This window comes from Plecotus auritus (genome assembly GCF_963455305.1).
Source record: "Plecotus auritus genome assembly, chromosome: 11".
In the NCBI taxonomy this organism is placed as follows: domain Eukaryota; kingdom Metazoa; phylum Chordata; class Mammalia; order Chiroptera; family Vespertilionidae; genus Plecotus; species Plecotus auritus.
This window is the reverse complement of record NC_137777.1, coordinates 13,956,132-13,969,812: the sequence shown is the minus strand read 5'-3', so window position 1 is coordinate 13,969,812 and position 13,681 is coordinate 13,956,132. Positions and strand designations below refer to the sequence as shown.

Below are 13,681 nucleotides of genomic sequence, written 5' to 3'. Positions count from 1 at the left end.
CACTGCCGCCTGAGAGGATACTGCCCCACTTATTTTGTCCTTGTATCTTTGGACCTTGAAGTGGGCGCCTTAATCCTTTAGTGTCAGTGTCAACAGAATGCTGTCAATGTCAGGACCACTGTCAGTGTTTTCACACTGGGATCCCTGCACAATTGACCCTTGAGCAATGCAGGGCTTAGGGGTGCCAACCCAACCGAAAACGCAGTATTGTTCTTTAAAGGAAAGGTAAAGTGTAATTCTGTCCTGTCATTTACTGCTTCTACCAGATGTTTTATTGACTTTTTATTAGTCTCCCAAAAATGTAACAATATTTAAATTCTGGTTGTTTTGGGGGGAATGATTGTTTCTTGTCATTTGCGATGAAATAGTATATAGCATGAGAATTTAGAACATGGGCTCTGGGCTCACCTATGTTTGAGTTTCAGCCCTGCCTCCTACCTTTGTGATGTTAGGTAAGTCACTCAGTCTAGCCAACCTTCAGTTTCATTGGGTAAAGTAGGATGATAATAAGTTAATTACCTCTTAAATGTGATAAAAGTATTAAGTGCTTGCTTAGAGCAGAGGATTCACTAAATGTTAACTAAACACAATAAGCAACCTAATTTTCTGACCCTGGCAGGTAAGCTGCTTGACTATTTGGTGTCTGAATTTGGAGAGTGCCAGGAACTTTGAGAAAGTCACTTGATCCTTCTGAGTTTCAGTCAAATGAAGAATGTGCCTACCTCCCAGGCTTAAATGAGATAACATAAAAGCACCTGGAGGAATATTTGCTCAACAAATAATTACTGAGTGCTTTAGGGCAGTGGTCGGCAAACTCATTAGTCAACAGAGCCAAATTTTTTAAACGTAAACTTCTTCTAACGCCACTTCTTCAAAATAGACTCGCCCAGGCCGTGGTATTTTATGGAAGAGCCACACTCAAGGGGCCAAAGAGCCGCATGTGGCTCGCGAGCCGCAGTTTGCCAACCACGGCTTTAGGGGATGCAGCAGTGGACAAAATAAACAGTTTTGGTGTTCATGGGGCTTACGCAGAGTAGAACTAAATTAATACTGTTTGAAAGAAATGCCACATATTCAAGTTATAAAATCTCAGGAAGAGAGGTTTTATTCACAAAATTAATGAAACGTCTAGTCACCAGCAGCTACGAAGATGTTTGTCACTAGTGTAAAACAAGTGGCAGCAGTTGGTGATTGTCTACTAGGGATTCATAGATACCTGAGTATGGATTTAAAGCCACCTTTCTGGTGCCACGGGCCTTGTACCTGCATTGACTGTGTTTGCCAGTGGTGACTCATTCTGCCAACTCCTGGAACAAATGTGAAATGGAATCTGGATTGTAGCTCTTGTGACCTGGAGCCCTGGTGGTGAGACAAGGGCTCTGAGTAGAGGTGGTATTTTAATCTCTCCCATTGAAGGTCATGCCTGGGAGAGTATGGGAAGTGAACAGATGGTGTTATATGTGGCCTCAAATAAGATAGTTTGTTTTTCCGTGCCATGGTTTATAGTATCACTATGACAAAGTTCTAAAGGGGCCCCTGGGAAGCTGCTGCCAAAATAGGATTGTAAGTTTAACAGATGCGGGAATCCACCTTTGAAGCACAATAGGGGGAACGTGGGGACAGGGTGGGGAAGCCTTCCGACCACAGTGTGGTTCTCATGCTGAAGAAAGGAAGTCTTGAGTAGAAAAGCCTCTGATTGCAGTGTATTCTGAGAAAACTGTCAGGCAGTGGAGTGTCTCCAAGCCAGAGTCACCCAGGAGAGGAACCCTGTGCAGGGCAGGGACAGGCCAGCACCACCCCTGCCCCACTGTCGGTGGCTGGGGGCCGTGCCCCGGCAGGTGGAGAGCTTGGCCGCAGCACAAAGATGGGGAAGCAATGGGGCAATAGTTGGGTCTGTTAGTCAATTAGGCTTCCCACAGCTGGTTGTCTTCAAGGAGATTTGAACAGCACTCTCTCATGGGTGCTGCAGACCTTAAATGCATCCTTTTTGGTGGAGGGTGGGGAGATGTGGCATATAAGGTAGGCCCTTAGGAATCCTATAGCCAAATAGACCCACATCTAGATCATTGTTCGGTATTGATCACCTATGTGCCAAGAACCGAGGGTGCAACCCCATGCATAATAGAAGGGCCCCTGCCTTCATGCACTTGGTAGTCCGCTGGGCAGTCGGGTAGGAGAATGCCAATGCCCTCCTGTAGACAGAGTGGTCACCAAATTCCTCTCTGGGGGCCAGTAACCTGGGCCTTGCAGGCTGAGGAAATAGCAAGTACAAAGGCCCTCAGGCAGGAAAGAGGTCAGCCTGTGGTAGAAATGGCAAGAGGGACCATATGCTGGAGTGAAGGGAACATTCCGAGGATGGGGTGGCCTGGGATGTGGTTAGAGTAGAGCAGGAGCCAGATAGGACAAGGCCTTGTCAGCTAGGACAAGGCTTTCAGACTTTAAAATTGTTACTTATTTTTTAAATTTCAGGGAGAAAGATTGAAACATCAAAGATAAGAGAGAATCATTGATCAGCTGCCTCTGGGGATCGAACCCGCAACCCGGGCATATGCCCTGACCGGGAATCGAACCATGACCTCCTGGTTCATAGGTCAACACTGAACCTCTGAGCCACACCAGCTGGGCCTGACTTTATTCTAAGTGCAATGGGAAGAACTGAAGATGTTCTAATGTTCTAAGCAGGGGAGTGATGGGATCCAATTTACATTTTGTCAAGAGCGCTCCTCCTGTGGTGTTGGAGGATCATTTGGAAGTGTGGTCATGGAAACAGGTTAGGAGAAACTGTAACAGTTTTCCAGGTGAAGATATTAGAGACTTGGACTTGGATGGTGTCCACAGAGAAGTGGACTGATCTAAAAGGTATTTGAAAGGCAGCAGCATCTGGACCTGCTGTTGGCCTCTCAGGTTTGTGGCCAACCTGGCTGGTTAAATAGTGATGCCATATACTGAGAGGTGAGAAGGAATAATCGGGGAGTAAGGACCCAGTTCTGGACATGTTTGGGATGTGCACTAGCCAAGGGGCAATGTCAGGTACGTTGCACTTGAAGCAATTCTATCCCAAGTGCATGTATGATTCTGGGGGAGACGTTGGGCTGGAGACAAATTCTTGAGTTGTCAACATGTGGGAGGTATTTAAAGTTATAGGATTGGATGAGATCGCTTAGAAAAGAGAAGAGGTTCTAGGACCAAGCCCTGAGGAACCCTAACTGTCAGGAGTTAGGTAGAGAAGGAGGAGGGGAGGTCCAGGGAGGAGGGCCAAGCAGCCCAGGGAATAGAGCACTTCAGGGAGGAACACTCATTGCTAAACGCTGAGGCCAGTAAGACAAAGCTAGAAAAGTCTCAACAACATGAGGGCATGGTGGCGATCTGAACACGGTCGTTTTCAAGTGAGCGGTGAGGACAAAAGCCAAATTAGTGGGTTTAAGAAGGAATGGGAGATGGGAAAGTAGAAATAGCATGTGTAGACCTCCCTTTTGAAGAGTTTTATTGGGAAAGGGAACTGCGGGATGGGTTAATCACTGGAGGAGGATGCCAAGTCCAGGGCATCTTAAATTCTCATCTACTTGATTGTTGTTTGTTTGTTTGTTTAAGATAGAATCTGTAAAAAGAACATTGGGACTAATAGTCTTCATTACAGAGATGCCACCAGCCACTGGGTGAAGAGGGCCAGGTCAGCAGGGACTCCGCTGGATCGGGCTGGTCAGAGTGACTGGGCTTTATCAGCAGGTGGCAGCCCTTGGAAGTTGGTTCTGAGCAGTGTCACTCACATGTCCCTGACTTAGCTCTGAGGGAGTGAATCCAAATGTCCTCTAAGAATGCCGAGTGACCACCCCACAGGGCCCGCTGCTGAGGAGTACAATGAAAGAAAAGCAACTGTTGGCGGCAGAGGCCTGCTCCCACCTCAGCAAATGAGCAGCAGCCACAGGAAGGACAGCCCAGCACTTGGGCCTCGGGAGCACTGAAACCCACAGTGAGGCCGGAGTGAGGTCTTTTCAGGGATCCAGCAGCACCCGTACTGCGGATAGCACAAAAAGTCATGAGCCAAAAGTCATCTGTCCTTTTTGCCATAAGGGTTTCCCAAACCCTTGATTGCCTCTAGCAAGCTGGTGACCTGGGGAACAACTGTTTTGCCAGAACGATGGACTCCAAGCAAGGGCCTGAACTCACCCTGTGAAGATTAGGGGAGATTCAGTAACTTCACTGAGAAGGCTTGAAGTTGACACATCAGAGGGTGGGAAAATTGCTCGGGTGAACCTGTAACTCTTGGTATTCATAAAAAAAGGTGTGTGACATAACTTAGAGCAATTAGAGAACCCCTTAGTTTTGTTTGCATGGGAAAAGGTAAGGAATAGGATACAGTAAGTCCTCTTACCCATGGTGTTGACAGGTTCTCCATCTTTAAGGACAGCTTACAACAAAATAACAGTTAAGTTCCTAAGGTATCTCATCAGTGCTATAGTGAAACAGTCTTCTTCGAGGTACTATATCTGATTTCAAGTATTAAGCAAAAGGGATTTGAGATGTTAACACCTGGAAGAAATCAGTATTTCCCAGGTACCCTAAAACATGGTCAGGACTAGCACATGGATCCTCTGAGGAGTAGTGTATGTACAACAGTTACAGAAATGCACAAGGAGAAGCATGGTGGAGACTGGGCGGAGCAGAAAGAGAATCAGACGTTATTCACCCCGGAGGTTAGCATAAAGGCCATTACCAGCATCTGTAGGCCATGGTTTCCTAGTCCAAGTTCCAAAAAGGTAAGACGTAGTAACAAATAACAATGTATTTCAGCCTGGCTGGCATGGCTCAGTGGTTGAGCGTCAACCTATGAACCAGGGGGTCTTGGTTCAATTCCTGGTCAGGGCACATGCCGGGGTTGCTGGCTCAATCCCCAGTGAGGGGTATGCAGGAGGCAGCAGATCAATGATTCTCTCTCATCATTGATGTTTCTATCTCTCCCTCTGAAATCAATAAAAATATATCTTTAAAAAATGTATTTCAGTTATCTAAGTCTTGACTAGAATGTTCACTCTGCTAAAAGAGTACACATTTGGTAACTTTTGGCATGTTGACATTTTCACCTCTGAGAAGATGAATGAAAAATGAGGGTCAACTATCTAGATATACTTCTCACCAATAATGAAAAATACATCATTGTAGAGTTCGCAATTTCATATAGAAAAGGTATTGAAACTAACAGTGGAAAAGTGGTGTGAAAACAAAAAAGCAAAAGCTGTGCCCGGATTCCAGTGGGAGGGCCTGGGTCAGCGGAGCTCACTCGGGCCGGGTGGAGTCCAGTTCACAGAGTCTTCGCTTTAACGGGATGTAATGCAAAACGTAGAAAACTATAGGTAGGATTTCATAACTGTTGACTAAAGAGACTGGGGGCAAGAGATGAAGTCCTAAATAAGGCAGTTCTGTCACATAATCACATGTGATTGACAAGAGAAAGAAGGTTCTCAGAGGCTCTTACGGGCGGGGGAAGGTGGGGGTGCCAGGAGGGCACCTGAAAGAGCATCAACTGTAGGGACTGGCAGGACAGCCGAAGCTGGTCCCCAAGGCTTTTCAACCAGGGCTAGTTAGTACTTAGAGACTGTATTTGGAGAGCAAAGGTCAAGGGAGGAGTGTAACTCAAGACAACAGCTGACAGGAAACAGCGGAATACTGTGTTGGGAAGGATTGGTAAAGGAAGACCCCAGAAGTGATGGCAACAGTCCAGAGAGCATGGATTTGTCAGCATCTGTTTCTCTGGTCCAGGACCAGGCATTTCCTTTGAGTCTGCAGGTCAAGCGCAGACCTGAACTCTGAGGCAGCCCTGGTGTGTCAGGTCTCACCTGTTCACACCCAGCACTGAAAAGCTCTGCTCTGAACACACTAACCCGTGCTCGAGCTGTCGAGCCACATGTCACGAGGTCGCGTGCCACTGGCTAAGGCTGCGGGACAGTAAGATCCTTGGGGGCTCACAGCCTGAAAATTCCTTTTTATCCACCAAAGCTGCAGCCTAATTTATTGGACAACAGGCAAGATTTCCTGTGGAATAAGGCCTTAAAAATGTAATCCTTTTCTGGTGATTAGAGCTACAGCGATCCTCAGTTCTGCACATAGGAAAATACAGATGCTCAGTCCCCACCACAGCCAGACCAATTCAATCGATCTCTGGGGAGGGGCCCAGGCATGGCTTGTTTTTGTGTGTGTGTGTTTTTTTTCTGTTTTGTTTTAAGCTTTCTAAGTTGCCCTGATGTGCAGCCAGGGTGGAGAACCTCTACTGTTTAAACATTAGAAATGTATCACACTTTTTAAAAGGCTCCATTCTACGTGAAACCTAGTTCTTTTCAAATAAAAAAAATAACTCCTTTCTATTTCTTCTGTATCAAAATTAGAAAAGATGAAACAAACATGGTTAAAAGAGAACATTCTCTGTAGATAGCTGTACAGTGTACTTATGCCTCAAGGCCCTAAGTGCTTACCTTCAGAACACTGGAAAGACTCCCACATGTGACTGAATAGCCCTAAGTTCGTGTAGCTCATGAGACATGAGAATGGCCAAAAGGCAGGAAACAAGGAAATGTCAACCTGTTGTCCAAAAGGTGACTCATGGACAGTACAAGCCAATAAGCTTGAATTTGTTTCCTGGAAAAATTACAGAATGCCTAATTTTAAAAAGTCAATCTGTGAGGCTTCCAAAAGGAATCAGTAAGGTGGGGAGACCATTCCTGTTTGGATAGATGGGGGGGAGGGGGGGAGGCAGTTTGCTGGTGATGGGGTCCTCCCTCCATCTATCCAGATCACACAGAATCTCACGTTCTATCCACAGGATGTCTAGTCCTCTTTCTAGTTCTAAGATTCTTTGAAAGCTCCAGTTGTGAACCTCTTTATCATGGAAGTGGATTTTAATGTAAAGAATATTGTCCAAGTGATGCTACACTCCAGCCCAGGAATATATATGTGTGTGTGTGTGTTTGGGATCAGGGGGTGGAATAGCCGGACACAGATTCTCCCACATTACTCCTCTCCAAGCTCTCCCTCTCCCCAGACACTGTGAAGCCAGATAGAACAGACTTGCTTTGGTCTATCCGTCTATTAGTCCAGCCTCAGCTGCTGTTTTCATCTTTAACCTTCGCTGCCTCACTTGTGCTCAGTTCTTATGCAGATAACATAACAGAGAATCATTTCACAAGAGCTGACCTGGCCTTCCTTCCCTGCGGACGTCCGAGGCCCAGGCTGCGGCCACGCCATGTGCATCCACGTTCTCTGTCCGCACACGTTCCCCAGAAGACTGAGTGCCTTCTGGAGACACCCCTGAAGACTGCATTTGAGGAGGTCAGCTTCCCAAAGATTCCTCTGTAGGAAAATCCCATTTTTATCCCTTACTAAGCCCAGTTTTCCAGTCCCATGAATTTTCTGGAATATTTTTGAGAAAACCAGATGTACTGAAGAACTGCTGGGTAGGTCCTTTACAGACGTCTTTACCCCAGATGCAGACAAAGTTAAACTTATTCTTTGCATGTAAATCATCAGAATAAGAAGGTAACATTGAGCCGAAACTGGTGTGGCTCAGTGGATAGAGCGTCGGCCTGCGGACTGAAGGGTCCCGGGTTCGATTCCGGTCAAGGGCACGTACATTGGTTGCGGGCACATCCCCAGTGGGAGGTGTGCAGGAGGCAGCTGATCGATGTTTCTCTCTCATCGATGTTTCTGACTCTCTATCCCTCTCCCTTCCTCTCTGTAAAATATCAAAATATATTTAAAAAAAAAAAAAGGGTAACATTGAGTCAACAAGGTGCTTTTGTTCAACTGCATCTAACAGAGACCCTCAGCTTAAACTCTGTTGGGGTTTGTCTCTCTCCCCGCTAAAAGTCTGAAGATCGGCCTCTTAGGACTAGTGCAGTGTCTGCATTCAGTCAGGGACCCAGGCTCCTCACTGCTTGGTTACCCGTCAGGGAGGCCCCAGGTGGCCCACTGCACCCACATGCAGGCAGGAGGGAGGCAGGGCATGGCCTCCGCCCAGAGGCAGCACCCAGTGCTTAGACACGCACACGCACACGCCACAAGTAAGGCTGGGGAGTGCCTTTATTTTGGGCAACCAGTGAAAACATTCTATGAAGAGAGAAGAGAACAGACAAGGGGAAAGACAAGTAGTCTCTCTAGCATACTCCTGTAAAAGAAAACATTTCAGAGGGGGGAGGGGGAAGAATCCTGATCTCATTCCGTGACATCTGGCTGCAGGTCTCTCAGTCACAGCCAAGACGTGTGCCCTCCCTGCTCCTCCTGTAGAGGGAACACTCCACTATCTCCGGGCTGGCCGCTCCTCCCCAGACTGGCCCCCGGGTGTGAGGTGGCCTTGAGGTCAGTTTCTGACCCGCCCTGTCAGCCAGCCCACAGCCTCACCAGGACATCACAGAAACCACAAACAACACTGGGCTGGAGGGTGGTCGGAAACTGGAGAAGATTCTCCGAGCAGCCAAGCTAATTAGAAGGAGAACCTGCTTTCCACCTGCCTGGTCAATACGCACACATCCGTTCTCGTCATTACATGCCTCGCCCCTCACACAGGCATTTTCAATCAATTCCTGGGTGCTGCGCTTCCAGCACATTTTCTTTATTCCTCCAGCTCCTTCCCTTCATTCCTCCAGCTGCTTAAAACAATTGTCTCAAGCATTTGAACAAACCCACATACACTCCCCTCCCCACGCTTTTTGTTGTCATTTAAACAAAGAGAATGCTGCTTTCTGGTTTTGTTTTGTTTTTTAAAGCTAGAGACCTGGCCGACTGGCTCAGTTGGTTGTAGCATTGTCCTCTCCCCTCTCCCCTCTCCCCTCTCCCCTCTCCCCTCTCCCCTCTCCCCTCTCCCTGCCTCCATCTCTAAAAAAGAATTGCGTGGCCGAAACCGGTTTGGCTCAGTGGATAGAGCATCGGCCTGCGGACTGAAGGGTCCCGGGTTTGATTCCGGTCAAGGGCACGTACCTTGGTTGCGGGCACATCCCCAGTGGGGGGTGTGCAGGAGGCAGCTGGTCGATGTTTCTCTCTCATCGATGTTTCTAACTCTCTGTCCCTATCCCTTCCTCTCTGTAAAAAATCAATAAAATATATTTAAAAAAAAAAAAAAGAATTGCGTGGAGCTTAATTAGTTTAAGTGGGAGTCTGTGCCAAGGAACGGCCTGTCTCCCAGTCGCAATCTGCCGCGCCATTTTCCCCTAATGCGATTTCAATCTGAATGCCACTTGCAGTTTTGATACCAACTGTGTATTATTGGACAATAGCTCTGCCTCACACCTCAGAAGGAAACAAATAATATGACCCTCGTTTTGGTAATATTATTAAACTGAGGCTTGGAGGAGTTACGTGACTGAGAATGAACTAAAACTGGGTCCAATCTCTCTGTGTTGCTAATGTGAGATGTGAAAAGAATGGATATGTGTATGGGTAAGAGAATGGACGTCTATATTTAACAGTGTGCCAAATGTTCTTTTCTTCTTGCCACTGTCCAAGATTGTCCTACACTCTGATTTGATAGAATTACTTTTCACATTCCTTTGGAATTCCTTCCTGCCTCTGGGTCTTTTGCTCTGAGGTAAGGATTGGGAGTGCAGGTCTTTCTTACATAATCTCTAGGTCTTATGTGTCTGTTCTCTACCTGAAGATTCGTAATACCACTTTGATTCTACCACCGTAAAGGAAAACAATCTCTCATTCCTGCTACTGAAATATTAGGTCCTTAAGATTAAAGGGGTTATACATAAATATTGCCTACCCAGAAGCCTTCTGAATATTTCATTTCTAACAGAAATGCTCAATGTTTTAAAGCAACATTCTCCATTATAAAACAATTTGAAAAGGAAAAAAAAAAATCCCACAAGGGTAACAAGGGCTGGGTTTTTTGTTTGTTTGTTTGTTTTTTGTAGGAAAAGCTAGTTTTCACAGAAAGGACTGCTACCAGTTTATAAGACTGCTAGAAAATGGATTCTATTAAAAATAGCCACGAGCCCAATCATTGTTTTAAAGGTGCTTTAGGATGGGAGTAAATGTTCAGTACTTTTCACATGGATTAGCATGTATCTGGAGGAGCTTTTTAAAGAAAAATCACAAGTTTTATAAAATCGAAGAAACTGAAACTGTGTCACTTATAATGTAAAATTAATGCAGCTGAAATTTAGTGGTTGACTCATCACTCCCACATTTGTATTTCGTTCTCTTAAGCTCATATGGTTTTCTTTAAAAATTGGTGATATCAGCTAAATGGGACTATTTCCCACTCCTACTCACTAAGAAAAGTGCTTTTGTGAACATGTCAGCTCTGTTCCATCATTACATGCCATCACCAAGTGACACAGAAGCAGGCTGGCTGCTCACACTCCCTCACCAACATGAGCACAGGTTCAGCACCACAGTCCCAATCAGACAACCCTAAAACTTCCATCTGTCTAGACTGGGTCTTTGAAGTCTTCTAATCTAGCCTCTTTATTTTGGATATGGGGAAGCCAAGGCACAGAGAGGTTCAGCAACTTGCCCAAGGTCACACAGCTTGCACCTGAGCCTAGAACCCAGGTCTGTGTGATGCCCAAGCGCTTTTCACAACCTGAATTGCTGCCACTCCCCAGGACCTTCCATTGGTGCCATGCTAATTAGGAGCAGTTTCACAACGGTTCTGTAAGAGCCCTCCAGATATGTGCAGGAAAGCCAGCGACCTTCTCTCTCCCTAAATTGGCTCAGCTCTACTCTTCCAAGTTAGGTTTCTCCAGACTAAGCAGTTCCATCACTCCCTCCTGTGACGTGCTTTCTAGGTACTTCTTCTGGACACATTCCACTGATCCTTTCCAGTTCTCAGTACCCCTTTTATTCAAAGGGGTCCCACCCCACATGGGACTCCCCCAACTTGTCCCTCTGCTGTAATCCCACTGCTGTCCTTCCTGTCTCCCCTCTCTGAAATTCAGTCACTTCGCTTCCCCTTCTTCCCTCCCAATCCAGCCTCCAAGCAGTCTCTCTCACACTCTCCCTCTTCCTATTTCCACTGCTCAGTATTCTTCCCCTTGACTTGGAAATAGTCCCTTTGCAGGTCTGCTTGTCTGGTGTGTCCAGAAATGCTTGTCTAAACTCCAGTAGCTGTACACAGTCTAATTGCTGTTGGTTTACTCGCCCACCCATCCCGGACAAAGAAGCCACAGTCCTGAGTTGGGGTTCTGCTGTGCCTCTGCCAGCTCTGTCTTTAGGTACGTGATTTACCCGTTCCCACGTATAAGATGAAGATGTTGAGCAACACAGTCTCTAAAGAGATACCTCTAATTCTAAGGCGCCGTGTGTCTCTCCATTCCAATCTGCCCCACAGACTGCTTCCAGAGAAATCTTCCTAAAACACTGATTTTTTTCTTTTTTTCTGCAAAATCCTCCCGGTGCCCCCTCCTTTCACATACTTCCTTAGCTTGGCACTCGGGGCCCAGACAGATTGGTGCTAAACACTCCTACCTGATCGTCCCATTGTCTTCAGGAGCCCACACTCAGCTAAATTCATCTACTCCCTTTCTGGTACACTGTGCCAAGCTCCCTACCTCTTAGTTTCTGTGGCACCGAAAGCTTTTCCCTTGTCCTACAGGTGGAACACATGCCAGGTCTGTAAGATGCTTGAAAGTAGGGGATACTCTTTCTTCATCCTTGTTTCCCACACAACACCTAGCACTTAGGAGGCACGCAGTGAATGGTTGTCTTAATTAATTGACTTATCTTCATCCTTTCCTTTTGTCCACTTTGAACTGATATTTAGAACTTCATCCACATCCATTGTTCTTGACTGAATAGACCTATTTGATTCTTGATGCTCTTGTCTAGTCTATTGGCTGCCCACTGTGGTCCACAGGTGTGAGGTGTACACTGACTGTTTCATTAAAGTTGTTGATGCAAATGTTGAACAGGAGGAAGACCAGCGGATTGCTTGATTGGCACCTCATTCTCTGTCTTCTTATCTAGCAGTCTTTGGATATGTTATTTAACCACATGTTACTAGCTGCTCATTTTGTTTCAATTAATTGTGTGCATAGACAGAATTGGAGAATATTCATTCATTGAACTCGTTATTGAGAACAGTCATATCCAAGGCAATGTGCTAGGCTTTGTGTAATAAAAAGCAATGATTACAATTGGGCCCCTGTCCTCTTTGAGCCACAAAGAGCAAATAAGGGCTTCCAATTGCATGTTCAGGGTGATTGCCCCAGTCCTCACCATGCTCAGCGGAGACCAAGGTGTACCACTCAGTCATTTTAAGGACATAACCAAGAAGTTGCTTACGTTGCTTCTATTTATATCACATTGGCCTGACTTAGTCACATGACTATACCTGGGAGAAAGGGAGTTTGGGAAATGTAGTCTTTTCACTGGTAACCCCATGCCCAGCTAAAATTATTACTTTTGAAGGAGAAAACTGATATTGGAAAAACAATTAACAGTGAACCACAAAGAGAAAAAGAAGAATTCCATGTGAGAAGAAAAACTGTAAGAGAGGGAGATGATTGATTAATTATATCCCATCCAAGTGGAAGTTACCAGGAGCATAGATTTGGATTTAGCAGAACAAAATTAGAACTCTTAAAGAACAAGTGGGCTGCCTTGAGAATTAGAGTTCTCCACCTCTGAAAATGGTTTAGGAAATAGAAGAATTTACACTCAGAGGAAAGATGGATAAAAGGTCAGCCTTGAAGACTGGATAGCTGAGTGACTGTGGGTGAAACAGAGAGGAAAGGTCAGGAGACAGGCAGCGTAAACTGTCAGGACACTACGACCGACACCAGCCCTGGTGTGAGGCAGAAGGGGTGGAAGCAGTCAGAATGGACTGGAAGGAACAGGTGTCAGCGAATAAACAGAGCTTGGCTGTCCACGTGGGACTACAGGGGCAATGTGTGCCCTGCGCCCCTGAGGGTGAAACTGATTTATGTCTCTGAAGGTACCCGGGGCAGACGCGGGAGCACATGAGCTTGGCCCACTTACTAGTAGAGATGCAGAACGGTGGGCTCCAGGAGGCCTGTCTTTGCGTGTCAGGTGTGGGCGTTACTGCATCTCCCCGAGCCCAGGGAAGGGGAGCTGGTCTCTGCGTGAAACAATGGGCGGCATGAGGAGCTCTCCTCCTGGGGAGGCGGGTTGCTCATGAGCAAGTGCTTTTCTCACTCTGTCCTGATTCTCGCTTCTATTTAAATTCAAAGCGTTGCCGAATTTTAAAATAATGTGGCCTGCTTTTCCCTGCCGCCCTTCAGTTCACCACAGGTATTTAATCTGTTTGTTCTGAAGAGGCAACTGTTCTCTGATAGCAAATGTTGTGTGTCACAATAAAAACGGTTCCTTTTGATGGATACCATGGTTGCTTTGTGCTCTGTCCAAGAACGTCATTTCACATCTGCTAAGTCGCAGCATTTCCCCCACTAAGATTCCATGGGTGGCCAGTTTGCATTCAACACCCAGGGAGTCAAAGTCTTTAGCTCCCAATGGCTGTTAGGGTTGTGTCTCAAGGGGCAGAGCCACAGAGGAGCGTTCTTCTCGAACAGCCCCTGCGGATCCCTGGGAAAAGGGAAGGAGGCCTAAATGGAAAGGCTTCCACTGCGGTCCCTCTCTCTGTGTATCTGAGGCACTTTTGTTTAGAAGGTGGAAGCACCAGCAGTGCTGGCACAATCACAGGAGCTTCCTTGCATAGAGCACTCGCTGT

The 13,681-nt window shown here is 46.4% G+C and overlaps 1 protein-coding gene across 2 annotated transcripts in view; it reads left to right on the top strand.

Annotated features, from left to right (window-relative positions):
* Positions 1 to 13,681, top strand: part of ZNF706 (zinc finger protein 706) — a 35,703-nt gene that overhangs the window by 21,101 nt on the left and 921 nt on the right. The window contains exon 5 of one of the 2 annotated variants that reach the window (XR_013959342.1): positions 7,140 to 7,746. The exons of the other annotated variant lie outside the window; for it this stretch is intronic. The gene's annotated coding sequence lies outside the window, so the exon portion shown is untranslated. Of the gene's footprint in view, positions 1 to 7,139; positions 7,747 to 13,681 lie in introns of those variants that run through there. 2 annotated transcript variants of the gene reach the window in all.